This window comes from Mus musculus, chromosome 2 (assembly GCF_000001635.26).
Source record: "Mus musculus strain C57BL/6J chromosome 2, GRCm38.p6 C57BL/6J".
Lineage (NCBI taxonomy): Eukaryota > Metazoa > Chordata > Mammalia > Rodentia > Muridae > Mus > Mus musculus.
The window spans coordinates 67,308,448-67,322,369 of NC_000068.7; the positions used below are offsets into that span (position 1 = coordinate 67,308,448).

General features: G+C 39.6%; 1 long non-coding RNA gene across 1 annotated transcript in view; it reads right to left on the minus strand.

Moving 5' to 3' along the window:
• Positions 1-1,189: 1,189 nt before the first annotated feature.
• Positions 1,190-13,922, minus strand: part of Gm13599 — a 90,066-nt gene continuing 77,333 nt past the window's right edge. Inside the window, exon 4 of the long non-coding RNA XR_374609.1 lies at positions 1,190-1,405. This is a non-coding gene — a long non-coding RNA (predicted gene 13599). The remainder of the gene's footprint in view (positions 1,406-13,922) is intronic.

Sequence of the window (13,922 nt, forward strand, 5' to 3'; positions counted from 1 at the left end):
CCCATTACTACGCCCTGAGATGGGCAGTGACTAGGAGTGAGTTCACTCTCGCACCTGCGTTCAAGGCTTGTTTACTAGTTAGGCACAGCGGAGGCCAGCGCCCTCTTATAATGGAGATTGCTCACGGCACGCCTGGCTCTCCACAGCGATTGCTCACAGCACGGCTCTCCACAACTCTATAGACCAGGCTTGCCTCAAACTCATAAATCCACCTGCCTCTGCCTCCCAAGTGCTAGGATTAAAGGCATGCAGAAGAAAGCAAGAGTTAGTGGGGTACACCATTAATCCCGGCATTCAGGAGACAGAGGCAGGTGAATCTTTGTGACTTCAAGTCCAGTCTGAACTACTCATGATTTCCAGGACAGCCAGAGCTACGTAGTGAGAACTCTCTCACCCCTCACTCCTTCTCACCCATCTCCTTCCCCCATGTCTTCCCACTCCCTCTCAAATTCATGACATCTTCATTAATTATAGAGGTGTGTGTGTGTGTGTGTGTGTGTGTGTGTGTGTGTGTGTCTTGATTACATTCACTGTTGCTAATTGGCATAAGTATTTATTGCTGACCGCTTAAGAGAGTATAACCTAACAGAGGCTTGTCCTTGAAGAAGACTGATTCTCCCTCTCTCAGCAGATATTGATTGCTTGTAGCTCTTTATCTAGAAGTGAATCCCTTGACATTTCCCTATACACTGGAATGTCAACTGGTATAATCATCGTACAGCTTCTGTTTGGGCAACCACATTGCCAAAGTTTCAGGGATGCTTCTTTAATGTGGTTCATAGAAGACATTACATCAAAGCAGATACCCTTATACAATCTTCCTCCCTTGAGCCTTAGGTTTAGTGGCTGTCGTTGTTGATGTATCACTTGTAGTTGTTCTCCAACCCTCTGTCAGTTTTCCTGTGTAGTTTTCTGGTTTCAGATATTGGTGAAAAGCACCTTCTTTAATGAGGGATGAGGGCTATCCTTATCTGGGTATAAAAATAAGAATGGATAATGTAGTTAGCAATTTAATGTACTTCAAAAAAAACTTTTTGAGAAGGTTACACATGTATACAATGAAATATCACCACATCAAAACCCCAGCTTCACCCCCAACTCCTCTCATACCTTTCCATCATATCCTTTTTCCAACTTCAGGTCTTTTTTTTTTCTTTTTCTTTTTCTTTTTCTTTTTCTTTTTCTTTTTCTTTTTCTTTTTCTTTTTTAATATACTGAGTCCAATCATTGCTTCTTATTGAGGGGGAATCATGGAGTTGGCCTTGTTTAGCTTCCTTAAAAGGCATGTGTCATAGGTTTTTCAGGTTAGATTCCATGGCTCCTGGGACACTGTTTGACTTTCAGTTCCCAAGAAACAGGCTTCCCCTCAGACAGTGAAGCATCCAGACAGTGTTTCTCTGTGTTCCTTAAACATCAATGAAACATATGAAAATTTGACAAGATGCTTGGTCTTAGACATTATTCTTATAATCTCTATTTAGCTAGAAAACAACATAGTACTCTGACAACCACTGTATTGATCTTGAAAACCACCATTTTATTCTGTATATATACTCTTCACACACAGGTATAAAGTCAGACTGGTGGTGATAAATTTTGTCTCCACCTCAGTCTTAGTGAGACCCCTCCATTCAAGTATGGTTAAGACTCATTTCTCATCAGTCTTATCAGGTAAATTGGCCCAGAAAGGAAGCCTGATGCCTACATCTTATAACTACATAGGTGTCAGAGCCCTCAATAGAGCACAAAAATATATAGCAGTGGTCACACCTTCAAAGAAATAAAACTCTTCTTCCCCCAAACAGCCATTTATCAATTGCCAGGAGTCCCCTAGCAATGGTCCTAAAGAACATCTCTGCTGGAATTTGTCTGGCTTGATATCCTGGTGGTCTCATTCAAGTGACCATAGCTGCTGTGAATATATACATGACTTTATAAACCAATTTGTGTACATAGCACTCCTTCCTAGCCTCCCACTCTTATATTTTTTTCTGTCTCCTTATCTCTAATATTCCCTGAGCCATGGTGGGAATTAAGTTAATAAAGTTACTCATTGATGACTGAATATTTGCAGTCTTGTCTTTCAGCACTGAATAGTTGCACAGACTGATGCTTGTGTAAAAGAAAGTTTCTCTAACCAAGATTGAGAGGGCCCAAGTCTAAACATCAATATTTAAATGACATTTTGATCTGTATAACAAAATAACAACTGTAGCTATTATCCTGGAATCTATGACCTGCAAGGCTCTTGCAAGTTTTTTGGTGAGGTTTACAGTAGCAAGTGATAAAAATCCTTCCTATAAAACAGGCCTCAGTTCCCCATGCCCAATTGCTACACACCAACTGGGGGGTAGCCTCCAGCAAGTCTAAGGTGCCAGGAAAGCAAGGGGCTCCCAGGACCCAATGGGATCAGATTAGCTGAAATGCCCAACAAAGGAGAGGAACTACCTGTAGGGACCATATACAGAGGGTAGGCAAGGTCTCTGGTTGGGAGGAAGGGGCCACCCACTCATATCCAAATTTTTAACCCAGAAATGATCCTGTCTAAAGGAAATACAGAGACAAAGTGTGGAGCAGAGACTGAAGGAAAGTCTATCCAGAAACTGCCCTTCCTGGGGATCCATCAAACCCAGACATTATTGCGGATGACAACATGAGCTGACAGGAGATAGATATAGCTGTCTCCTAAGAGACTCTGCCAGAGCCTGACAAATACAGAAGCAGATGCTTGCAGCCAACCATTGGACTGAGCAAGGAGACCCCCAAAGCAGGAGTTAGAGAAAGGACTTAAGGAGCTGACTGGCTTTGCAACGCCATAGAGAGAACAACAATATTAACCATCCAGACACCACAGAGCTCCCAGGGACTAAACCAACAACCAAAGAGTACACATGGAGGGACCTATGGCTCCAGCCACATATGTAGCAGATGATGGCCTTGTCTGTCATCAATGGGAGAAGAGGTCCTTGGTTCTGTGAAGGCCTGATGCCACAATGTAGGGGAATGCCAGGGTGATGAGGTGGGAGTTGGGGTGGAGCATCCTCATAGAAGCATGGAGAAGATGGATGAGAAAGGAGTTTCCAGAGGGGAAACCAGGAAAGGGGATAACATTTGAAATGTAAATAAATAAAAACTCCAATAAAAATAAACAGGCCTCAGATCTAAACTGAAGATGATATTTCATAGAAGTCATGCCCCTGTCACTCTGGTTGACACAACTGGCCTGGCAGATCAGAATTTTGAAATCACTGTGTAAGACATAGGTGTCCTTTCTTCCCTGGGATTTTGCATCATAATACTTTACAGTGCTATGAAATCCAACCAGTAGATTATGAGAAAGAAGTTTCCTCATTGCTTCCATATTGATTTCCATTTCTGTAACCTTAACATATGATATCTTCAGAAATAGGTCTAACCATCTAGTTATAGTGGGTGAAAGAACAACACTTTCTTACACAGTCCAACACCCTCTGCCAAAGAAGAGCATCACCTACACTGGGGCTGAATCTTCTACATAAATCAGCAATCAAGAAAATACCCTACAGATATGTCAATTGACCTGTCTGATTCTGGGACTCCTCAACTGGCATGACTTGTTTCCTGGTATATTTAGGTTTATGTCAACTTGACAAAAACAACTATGACATGCCCTTAAAGCTTCATACCAGTTTTATAGCTTGTATTTGCACCCCATGATAAATATAAAATGCAAATCATTCGAAGCTAAGATCCACATCAGAGAGAATATGTTTTGTTTGTCTTTTCAAACTGTGTATCTTCGTTCAGTATAATTTTACTAGTTCCATCTGTTTATCTGAAAATTGTATTATTTTTCTTTATAATTGAATATCATTCCGTGGTGGGTGTGTACCACAGTGTGTATCCATTCATCTATTGATGAATATCTGGGCTGATTCTATTTTCAAGGTATTGTGACTAGAACAGCAATGTATGTGCAGTGTCTCGGTGGTAAGATAAAAATGTAATAAAAGTTGGGGATAGAGAGAGAAAACAGATCATACTCTTTTTACCTTGATTCTTTTGAAATTTTTCATAATTAAATGGAGAAAGAAACATGAACAGTTTTACTTACTAAACCAGTGAAATGTGGATAAAGCAATATGTGTAATAGATTTTTATAATGTGACCAATTTTACAAAAATTGAAATGAATAAAGTACTGATTAGTATTCATATAGAGACAAATAAATCATGCAAGCTTTCATAGTGACTGAAAACAATAAGGAACAACTGACTGGGGCAATGTGGAGGACTGATGTTAGGAAACAGATAAGTACAAAAAGACCATTTACATATGTTTTCATAGTTTATTTCTTTCTTTGCTGTTGTTTTGCTTTTAGTGATTTTAAGTTTTTGTTTTCTTGTTGTTGAAAATTATTTTTCCAAGTGATATATTTTGATCATTTTATCTTTCTTCCTCAAGTTTTCCCAGGTTCTCCCAACTTCCCCACTGACCCAATTTTATATAATCTCTCCCTCGCCCTCCCTCGCCCTCCCCCTCCCCCTCTCCCTCTCCCTCCCCTTCCCCCTCTCCCTATCCCTCCCCCTCCCCCTCCCGTCTTTTTCTCTTCCCCCCATACCTCTCCTTTCTCTCTCTCTCTCTCCACTCTCTCAAAAAAAGACAAAGATAAATCTATCAGACAAAAATTACCAAAACCAAACAAACTGAAACAAAATCACACACTCACATACACACACACACACACACACACACACACACACACACACACACACACAAAATATAAAAACTTAAAAACAACAAACAAACAAAAAAACCAAAAGCATGGGGTTTATTCTGTGTTGGTTAACTACTTATTGACACAAGATCTGTCCCAAAGTGTGGTTGATCCATTTCAGTGACACTTCACAGGAAATAACTGACTTCCTCTTTCCTAACAAGTATTGATTACAAAAAGCTTCATTGTTAGGGAGGAGATTTTCATCTGCTTCCCCTTCCAATGCTGGGATATTGGCTTGAATCTTTACAGATCTTGTGTGTTCTGTTACCGTGTCTGTGAGTTCATATGCACGTCAGTCCTGTTTTGTCTGGAAGATACTGCTTCCTTCAAGTTGTCCACCACCTCTGACTCATACAGTTTTTCTGCCTCTTTTCCACATAGAACCCAGATCCTCGAGGACTGCTGTTTGATGGTGACATCCCATTTAGGAATGAGCATTCAAAAGTATCTCACTCTCTGCACACTGCCCAGGTGTGGTCTTCTCTGCTACTCTCTTTTACAAGAAGTTGCTTCTCTGATGAGATTTGAACAGTGTTCTACTTCACAAGTGCAGCAGCTTATCATTAGGAGCTATTTCACTTCTAGGTTAAACAAGATAATAGTAGTAGGTTTTCCTCTGGGCCCATGCCCTATCTATGCTCAGGGTATTAGCCAATTTAGCAGTGTCAGCTATTGTGGTATAAGATGTCTAGGTGTGGCATTGTGTCCCCTGTTATATGGTGACTCCATTATGAATCCTCAAAATGGTAGATTTATATATGATTTTCAAAATGTCTTTCATAGTAGTTATCCCATCTCACAGTCTCTCCATTACCTTGATCTTCCTCCCACTTACCATTTACTCCTCTTGCTCTAGACCCCCTTTATGTGCCCATAACATTATATCCTATTTCCTTGAGGCTTCTTGTCAACACTGATGATTCTCATAGATACAGCAGCTTTTGCTTCCCTGGTCTCATATGTGACTTAATTTCTCCATGATCATTCCTTAACTGTTTTTTTCTTCTGGAAATTCAGGACAAGAGACCACACTGGACAACACCTTGCACCTTAGAATGCAAATACACATAATCTAGCCTGTCAGTCTTTAGCTATGCTTAGGTTGTTCTCATTAGCAACCCCTCTAAATCAGGCAAGTGCAAATCCCCAGTGTCCTATTATTTCCAATTCATCAATTGGTCCTTCCATGAAGATTAAAAATTAGAGTGCTAATAGTAAAACTTCTTGTCACTTTTTCTTCCTTCTTGGTGATAAAATTGACATCAAGACATCAATTAAAATGTAACATTTATCAGCCAACTTGCTTCTCAGCTAATTCTCTGGAAATAACCTCTCTAGTTAAAATGTCCCTTGGGACTGCATCTTAGTTCCAATTTGGTAGGGTTTTTTTTCTTTGCTTCTATTTTTGGAGAATTTATCACTGTATTTCCATTTCTAAGCACATATTCATGCAAATTCATAACATGAAATATGTTAGTTAATGATCTTTATGAGCATGATATTTTTTTATTATTTTCTTGGGTATATTACAACAATGCTTCTAAAATCCTGAGGTATAATTTTTCAACATAAAGCAAATAATGAAAGACAGCGTTTTTATTCTGGAAATGATCTGTTTATTACAGTCTCATTGGGCTATAGTGTTTAGGTGGAGGAGTAGAAAATATTATTCTTATTCTGTAGATCATATAAAGTCTTAAACATGAGCTTGAGTTAAACCCTCTGGGAGTTCAGTGTTCTATACTGAATGCTTTGCAGCTCAGCCCTACACATGATTCCAGACAATGTAGCTTAGGTCTCATATCCAAAGTGCCAATTTTTTTAAATGTTTATATTATTTTCTATGTAGTGATTTTTAATTTTAGTTTCTAAATGGCAATGTCTCAAGCTAATTTCTAAACTTTTCTCTAAGTTTTAACATATTGGTAGGGTACCATGATGTCTCGTTATAGGAGTGCACTGTATAATGCGCAAAGATATCCACTAGGGCATTTAGATTTTCTTCATGATGGAAACACTAAGCAATCTGTTCCAGCTTTTCAAATGAGCAGTCTGTTATCCTCTATTGTCATCTCACTAAAAAAGGAAGATGGTGAACCTTGAGATGATCACCTTTACAAGAGAGAGGCAATGGATATTAAGAAGTGTAAGAGATGGCTAGTGATCTTACAATGAGGAAATAGATGCCGTTTTCTTAGCCTGCAACACAGTTCAACTATAATTCAACTGAGCTGGGAGGAAGCATTCAGACAAGGCCAATAAAAATAATTAAATAAACATCAAAAGTGAAGCTTTGATCAGAATGTGTGATTGGTAACACACAAGGGTCCAGGCTGAGCTATCAGTCGCCTGCACTCTTGGCAGGGGGAATCTAGAAGGACTCTAATATCTGCCAGAGTGCATGCATCATACGACACAGTAGACTTCACCAATGATGCTGGGCTTACTCCATTTCTCCTTCACTGTTTCTGTGGAACTTCATGATAATGGAAAATAAACAGGACAATGCATATCCCTATTCCTGATGTAAATATCACCTCTATGACCGGTACCATTCTTTCTTAGTTCATAACCAGTTGAAACACCTAAACATTAGGCTGCTCAGTTCTTGTTGGTTTCTGTGGTTGTGTGTCTTAAATTTAACCAGGATCTTACTAATTAGTTGATATTGTTGGCCCTCCTATATGGCTGCAAACCCTGCCAGCTCCAGTGTAGAAGGACCATTCTATAGATCCCTTTGGAAAAAGAATTGGCGGTATAAATTATATACTCACTATATTATAGCAGGATAATTCCACCTATGGATATAGCCATTCTTTAATAAGTTATTTTATATGTAAAAGAATATATTTAAGCAAAAACTGGGCAGCATATAAATAGATTACTTGGAGTGATTAACCTCTTTACCTTTGTTCTCCATGCTTAAGTTTTTTTTTTTTTTTTTTTTTTTTTTTTGTGGTATAGCCAGCAACTCCAATTTTAGCTTCTTTCTGGGTTTGTTACAAATATTCTCTTCTCTATAGAATTTCTCCAATGATTGAACTCTCTATGGACCAAGCCTCCCATTCCCCAAATATCCCTCTGGCTTTCTAATTCATCACAGTAATTGCAGTCTGGTACAATTAGAGTGCTATCTGTGGCACCTATTTTTGGTGACTGAGAGAGAGAGGGTTTCTCTCTCCATCAAGTCAGTGATTCATTTCTGTGACTCCCCCTTGGGCATTGTCCCTAACCTGCAGTAAAGCCATCACGAAACTCTATGGTGGTGCTAGCAAATCTCCCAAGGTCATTCATATGGCCTTCCAAACAGCTGTGCTATATGTAATTCTTGTGGAATCTGTGAAATGAAAGTCTCTGTTGGATGCTTTAGCCAAGAATTACATATCTAACCCAACATGCTCAACTGCTCTAACATTGTTATTAATCCCTCTAGTGTATTTAAGTGAGACACAGACATCTCAACTGTCCACAGCAGAAAGGACTGACTCTATGAGTGCAAGGAAAGGAATACATTTTCTAATGTTTCCAAATGACATCAGAATCCAACAACAATGTGAACTAACCAGTTCCCCCAGAGCTCCCAGGGACTAAACCACAAACCAAAGAGTACACATGTTGGGACTCATGGCTCCAGTTACATATGCAGCAAAGGATGGCCTAGTCAGTCATCCGTGGGAGGAGAGGCCTTTGGTCATGTAAAGGCTCTATGCACCAGTGTAGGTGAATGTCAGGACCAGGAAGCGGGATTAGGTGGGTTGGTGAGCAGAGGGGGGAGGGGGAGGGGATAAGGGAAGGGGGTTTTCAGAGGGAGATCAGGAAAAGGGATACCATTTGAAATATAAATAAAATATCTAATAAAAGAAAAAGAAAAGAAGCTCTAGACCCTAAAAAAGGTACCTTAAACTGAATAAATTCTTAACTAATGATCATACAGTTCCCCAATATTGAAAGTTCAACTGTACAATTACTTTCTTTCCTCCTTTCAGTAATAAAGCACTCAAGTCACTTGGGTATACAACATACTACTCTCAATCACTCAATCACACAGGATGATATTAGATTTATTTCAATCTATGGCAAGACAGATGGGAGCAAGCTTTGAGAAATGCACTGTGCAAAAAGTACCTACAGTGTCTAGCACAGCACAGTTCCCAACTCAAACTACCAAAAAAAAAAAATCTGTTTAATAGCATTCTGATGCTTCAGAATCTTGTCATGTCCAACATCTCCCAGGGCATCAAAGACCCACTCTGCCAAAAAAGGACAAAAATAAGTAAGTAATTTAGTTAGTTAGTTAGTTGGTTAGTTAGTTAGTTAGTTAGTTAGTTAGTAAGTTAGTGAAGAAAAGAAGGAAACTGCAAGCTACCCCATGGAAAGCTTATGGTTCTCACAACTTAGCCATTTGCTTTCTATACAATCTCTTATATCCCTAGCCACCTGTAAGAATCTTACTTAATGCGCGTTTATTCTTTTAACTTGCTAGACAATAAATCAGGTAATATTCAAACCAATTTTCTTTGTCTCACTCTTCATGTTCATTTTGTTAGTTCAGGATTCTGAGAATCAGGCCAACAAATCAGTCATAAAAGAGGCATATGCATAAAATAATTACAACATACTTAAGAAGAAGAAAAATTAAATATGCCAGTTGCTTTGCGATATGAAGTTTGAAGTATAAAGATGGATGGGGGGGGGGGGAAGATTTGAAAGAAAAATGCACGGATCTCAGGGCACCTATGCAAGTGTCAACCAGGCCAACTATGAGTAAATAAAATATGAAATAGGGGAGTCCCGCATCCCACAGTGATAAATCATCGTAAGTAGTCCACAGGTATTTGGATGGGGCTTTGGACAAGGTAAGAGCAGTGTAGCCTTCACATGAGCACAGAGGTGAGTCCTTGGGAGTGTTTTGAGGATATCAACCACGTCACATACAAGAAATGTCTGAAAATATTTTAATGCCAGCAGAGACTTAAAGACCCATTCTCATCGGTGTCTAACATTTACTGATAATTTAACATTTACCTTAGCTTTTATTTCTACTGGGAAACCATTTCTTCTTGCTTCCCTTCCTCCTTCCTGTATCCTTATAACACACAAAACTTTAATCCATCCCCTAAGGTCACAATGTACACAATTGTCTGCTTGCTTTGATCTTTGATGTGAGCATCTGGAAGAAAGGATTTTATTTTCATTTTTAAAATTCAAGTTCTTACTGTATAGCTCCAAAGGCACTGTAGATGCTGAATAAGTGTTTGCTAAATAAATAAACACATGGCCAAAGGATCAGCAGAAGTCTATTTAGGCTAGGCACTGAAAGAATTATAAATAATATTAAAAAGAAAGTATAAAGAACACTTTAAGATCTTTCTGCAAGACTGAATTAAATTAAATACATTAAGAATGTCTAAGAGGCAACTTGCTGAAGAAAAAAAAAACATACTTCCATAACAAGGTGTCCACTCTGATTATAAGGAAATGACCCAAATAATAGCATGAATGATAAAAGGTTGACAGAAGAAACAGGTGACAGCAGAAAGTTCAAGGGATGGATAGAGTCCTGGCAAAGGGACAGAATTTAGAAGGCCATCAATGGGAGGAGAGGCCCTTGGTCTTGCGAAGATCACATGCCCCAATACAGGGGAATGCCAGGGCCAGGAAGCTGGAGTGGGTGGATTGGGGAGCAGGTCAGGGGGAGGGTATAGGGGACTTTTGAGATAGTATTTGAAATGTAAATGAAGAAAATATCTAATAATAAAAGGTACAATGGGCTCTCAGCTTTTTGTTACAAATCTGATCTCTGGGACAGAGTGATTGTCAGGAACTATGTGTTCATTAAAAAGGAAAATGAACAAGGCAATGAAGTACGTGTCACATACAATCCAATTAGCTTGGTAGGGTTAAGATCTTTAGCATGGAAACTACTAGACCTGGAGGTGTTTGCCTTCACTGTTAGGTGGCAGTGGGTTCAAACTATTTTCTTTCTGTTAATTAAAACAATATTAATTTTAAAAAGAATTCCAGGCCAGCGGAGACTCCCGACACCTGCAGGGGCCCACACAGGATTCCCCACGGGATGCTAAGACCTCTGGTGAGTAGAACACAGCATCTGCCCCAATCCAATCGCGAGGAACCTGAGGCTGCATTAACTAGGGAAGCAGAGGACCCAGGCCTGACCTGGGGCACAAGTCCCTTCTGTTCCACTCGAACACCGGGGTGCCTTGCCAGTGGAGTCTCCCGACACCCACAGGGGCTCACACAGGATTCCCCAAGGGATCCTAAGACCTCTGGTGAGTGGAACACAGCATCTGCCCCAATCCAATCGCGCGGAACCTGAGACTGCGTTAACTAGGGAAGCAGAGGACCCAGGCCTGACCTGGGGCAAAAGTCCCTTCCGCTCCACTCGAGCACCGGGGTGCCTTGCCAGCAGAGTCTCGTGACACCTGCAAGGGCCCACACAGGATTCCCCATGGGATCCTAAGACCTCTGGTGAGTAGAACAAAACTTCTGCCAGGAGGCAGGTTCGAACACCAGATATCTGGGTACCTTCCCTGCAAGAAGAGAGCTTGCCTGCAGAGAATACTCTGCCCACTGAAACTAAGGAGAGAGCTAGCCTCCCAGTTCTGCTTATAGAGGCTAACAGAGTCACCTGAGGAACAAGCTCTAACCAGAGACAACTATAACAGCTAGCTTCAGAGATTACCAGATGGCAAAAGGCAAACATAAGAATCCTACTAACAGAAATCAAGACCACTCACCATTATCAAAACACAGGACTCCCACCCCACCTAGTCCTGGGCACCCCAACACAAACGAAAATCTAGACACAGATTTAAAAACATTTCTCATGATGACAGTAGAGGACATCAAGAAGGACTTTCATAACTCACTTAAAGAAATAGAGGAGAGCACTGCTAAAGAGTTACAGGTCCTTAAAGAAAAACAGGAAAACACAACCAAACAGGTAGAAGTCCTTAAAGAAAAATAGGAAAACACACCCAAACAGATGATGGAAATGAACAAAACCATACTAGAACTAAAAAGGGAAGTAGACACAATAAAGAAAACCCAAAGCGAGGCAAAGCTGGAGATAGAAACCCTAGGAAAGAGATCTGGAACCATAGATGTGAGCATCAGCAACAGAATACAAGAGATAGAAGAGAGAATCTCAGGTGCAGAAGATTCCATAGAGAACATCGACACAACAATTAAAGAAAATACAAAATGCAAAAGGATCCTAACTCAAAACAGCCAGGAAATCCAGGACACAATGAGAAGACCAAACCTACAGATAATAGGAGTTGATGAGAATGAAGATTTTCAACTCAAAGGACCAGCAAATATCTTCAACAAAATTATAGAAGAAAACTTCCCAAACCTAAAGAAAGAGATGCCCATGATCATACAAGAAGCCTACAGAACTCCAAATAGACTGGACCAGAAAAGAAATTCCTCCCGACACATAATAATCAGAACAACAAATGCACTAAATAAAGATAGAATATTAAAAGCAGTAAGGGAGAAAGGTCAAGTAACATATAACGGCAGGCCTATCAGAATTACACCAGACTTTTCACCAGAGACTATGAAAGCCAGAAGAGCCTGGAAAGATGTTATACAGAGACTAAGAGAACACAAATGCCAGCCCAGGCTACTATACCCGGCCAAACTCTCAATTACCATATATGGAGAAACCAAAGTATTCCAAGACAAAACCAAATTCACACATTATCTTTCCAAGAATCCATCCCTTCAAAGGATAATAACAGAAAAAAACCAATACAAGGACAGAAATCAAGCCCTAGAAAAAGCAAGAAAGTAATCCCTCAATGAACCAAAAAGAAGACTGCTGCAAGAAAATAATGCCAACTCTAACAACAAAAATAATAGGAAGCAACAATTACTTTTCCTTAATATCAACGGAATCAATTCCCCAATAAAAAGACATAGACTAAAAGAATGGCTACACAAACAGGACGCAACATTCTGCTGCTTACAGGAAACCTATCTCAGGGAAAAAGACAGACACTACCTCAGAATGAAAGGCTGGAAAACAATTTTCCAAGCAAATGGTCTGAAGAAACAAGCTGGAGTAGCTATTCTGATATCGAATAAAATTGACTTCCAACCCAAAGTTATCAAAAAAGACAAGGAGGGACACGTCATACTCATCAAAGGTAAAATCTTCCAAGAGGAACTCTCAATTCTGAATATCTATGCCCCAAATGCAAGGGCAGCCACATTCATTAAAGACAAATTGTTAAACTCAAAGCACACATTGCACCTCACACAATAATTGTGGGAGCCTTCAACACACCACTTTCATCAATAGACAGATCATGGAAACAGAAACTAAACAGGGACACAGAGAAACTAACAGAAGTTATGAAAAAAATGGACTTAACAGATATCTACAGAACATTTTATCCTAAAACAAAAGGATATACCTTCTTCTCAGCACCTCATGGTACCTTCTCCAAAATTGATCGTATAATTGGTCATAAAACAGGCCTCAACAGATACAAAAATATTGAAATTGTCCCTTGCATCCTATCAGACCACCATGGACTAAGGCTGATCTTCAATAACAACATGAATAATGGAAAGCCAACTTTCACATGGAAACTGAATAACACTCTTCTCAATGATACCTTGGTCAAGGATGGAATAAAGAAAGAAATTAAAGACTTTTTAGAGTTTAATGAAAATGAAGCCACAATATACCCAAACCTATAGGACACAATGAAAGCATTTCTAAGAGGGAAACTCATAGCTCTGAGTGCCTCCAAGAAAAAACTGGAGAGAGCACACACTAGCAGCTTGACAACACATCTAAAAGCTCTAGAAAAAAAGGAAAAAAATTCACCCAAGAAGAGTAGACTGCAGGAAATAATCAAACTCAGGGGTGAAATCAACCAAGTGGAAACAAGAAGAATTATTCAAAGAATTAACCAAACGAGGAGTTGGCTCTTTGAGAAAATCAAGAGGATAGAAAAACACTTAGTCAGACTCACTAGAGGGCACAGGGACAAAATCCTAATAAACAAAATCAGAAATGAAAAGAGAGACATAACAACAGATCCTGAAGAAATCCAAAACACCATCAGATCCTTCTACAAAAGGCTATACTCAACAAAACTGGAAAACCTGGAAGAAATGGACA